Genomic DNA, 2,645 nt, shown 5'->3' on the forward strand with positions numbered 1-2,645 from the left:
GCCTTTTGTGACTGGTTTCTTTCACCTATTGTATTTTCAAGTTTCATCCATGGTGTTGCATGCATTTTTACTTTATTCCTTTTTATTGACAAATAATTTCTTCTGTATGGATAAACCACATCTTAAAAATTTGTTTTTTACCACTCACGTGCTGATAGATATTTGTGTTGTTTTACACTTTTTGACTATTATGAATAGTGCTGGCATGAACGCTTGTGTAGAAGGTTTTGTGTGGATACATGGTTTTACTTCTCTTGTGTGTATACCACGAAGCTGGTTAATATGGTAATTATATGTATAACATTTTAGGAACTGCTGCACTGTGTTCTAAGTGGTTGCACCACTTTATAATCCCAGCAGTGATGTATGAGGGTTTCAATTTCTCTGCATCTTTGCCAATGCTTGTTATTGTGTTTTATTTTAGGCATCCTAGTAGGTGTGAAGTGTTATCTCCTGGTTTTGCTTTGTGTTCCCTAATCACTAGAATGGTGAACATCTTTGCATGTGCTTATTGGCCATTTGTTTGTTTTCTTTGAAGAAGTGTTCAAATCCTTTGCCCATTTTTAATTGGATTATTTATCTTTTTATTGTCTAATTGTAAGAGTTCTTTTGTATTTTGGATATAAGTTTCTTAGAAACAACTTGCAAATATTTGCTCTTATTCTCTCTGTTAATTTTTGTGCCACATTTGTTGGGATTTGATACTATCTTTGAAGTCACCTTCTTTTCTAGATAAATGCCATGTAGCCCAGGGAATTAATGCCATACACTTCTGCTGAGAAACTGCTTGGTGCCAAATACTGTGTTAAGTTCGTTGCACGTATTACCATACTTAACTTTGTAACAATACTATGAGGTTGGTATCATTGCTCTAAGAGAAAAACTCTGAAAATTAGGTAGTTTGCTCAAAGTGACTCAATGGGAGAATGGCAGAATCTGCAAATGAATTCAATTCTCCCTTCTTCCCAAGACCATTTCTTTTCCTTTACTCTAATAATTATTTGTGTAAGATCAGTGTCTCGAGCAATCAATATGATAGTCATCTGTAGTATGATTTGTGTTGGGTTAATATGTGTTTTATTTCTGTTTCCTACCAAAAAAAAGTCTCAAATCCCACCCATTTCCTTCTCTTCCCTCCTCCTTTTTCCTTCCTTCTTTGCATTTTGCTTTCCCTCTCTCCCTCCTGTTCTCTCCATCTCTCTCTCTCTTTTTAAACAAGTATTTATTTAGCCCTCTCTATGTTCTAAGTGCCTGGATGAAATGATGAATAAAACAGTCTGATGTTTATGGTCTAGCAGGGGAGGCAAACTACAAATTAAGTAACTATGAGTGGACTTAAAATACAATGTGGAATAATTTAATGACAAAAATAAGAGTTATGAAGAGGAAAACAGCAAATGAGTGGATGAAAGGTGATGGGCTTGCCACGTTAGATAGGGTCACTGGGGAAGACCTGGATGAAGTGAGAAGGAAACCACATGACCGCCTGGGAAGACAGCACTGCAAAGAAGTGTCCCCCAGGGAAGAGCATGTTTCTTATAACTGACAAAGGGAAAGAAGACCAGAGTGGCTCAACTATTTTCTATTTAACCAGGAAGTGAATAAGAGCTAGCTTTAGCATAAGCGTTGTTTCACCTACAGACTGCAGCTGTTTGTCAAACATATTTAAAATATATTTAAATTTATCTCTGAAAATGGATGAAATAGATAGTATTAGCCACATGGTGCTGGTGCTACCTACCTATTCTCCCTGCTCTGTCTGCAATGAAATGATTTGTTGAAAGGGGAAGTTAAAGCACCCAGTGACTGGAAAGGTGGCTAGGCCAGAGGACTTGATTGCCACTTACAAGTTACCGTATCTTGTTTTTTCCAACTCTGAAGTGGTGTATTAATTTGATGGGGTTGCCATAATAAATACTTCAGGTGGGTTGGGTGTGGTGGCTTTGCTTGTTATCTCAGCACTCTGGGAGGTCAGGAGGATTGATTGAGCCCAGGAGTTCGAGACCAGCCTAGGCAACGTAGTGAGACCTTGTTTCTACAAAGATAAATAAACAAATAAATAAATAAGTCTGGTGTGGTGGTGTGTGCTTGTAGTCCCAGTTACTCAGGAGACTGAGACAGAAGGATTGCCTGAACCCAGGAGACCCAGGCTGCTGTGAGCCATGATTGTGCCACTGCACGCCAGCCTGGGCAACAGAGAGTGCCACATATGATATCATCAGTCATTTGATTTTTATCAACGATCTGGCAGACCTCAGCTGCCTGGTTTCCCCAGTTGATATGCAGACATGCCAGTCATATGCATATGACACACATATATGTAAAATATAATATATATATTTACATACACATACACACAAATACATATACCACAGACTGTGTGTTTTATTTATTTATTTTTATCTTTAATTTTTTTTACGGGAGAAGGAGCCAACAGTATGGCTAGTCTTTACTGGAAAGAAGAAATGTTACAGCACATTTTCAGAAGTTAATGCAAGGGCTCAATGGGCCAGCTGATGGGGCACCAGCTTGGGATGGGTTCCACAGCTAGGACATGGCTGGGTCTCACCTTTGTGCAGCCAAAACCAGATGACGCACTGTTGTCCTCTTCACAAATGCACCCCACTATTCACTTGTTGGTAATG

General features: G+C 38.8%; 1 pseudogene; it reads right to left on the reverse strand.

Moving 5' to 3' along the window:
* Positions 1 to 2,419: 2,419 nt before the first annotated feature.
* The window catches only part of LOC103254671, a 476-nt pseudogene continuing 250 nt past the window's right edge, over positions 2,420 to 2,645 (reverse strand).

Source organism: Carlito syrichta, unplaced genomic scaffold (genome assembly GCF_000164805.1).
Source record: "Carlito syrichta isolate Samal-C Ts95f unplaced genomic scaffold, Tarsius_syrichta-2.0.1 Scaffold287310, whole genome shotgun sequence".
NCBI lineage: Eukaryota > Metazoa > Chordata > Mammalia > Primates > Tarsiidae > Carlito > Carlito syrichta.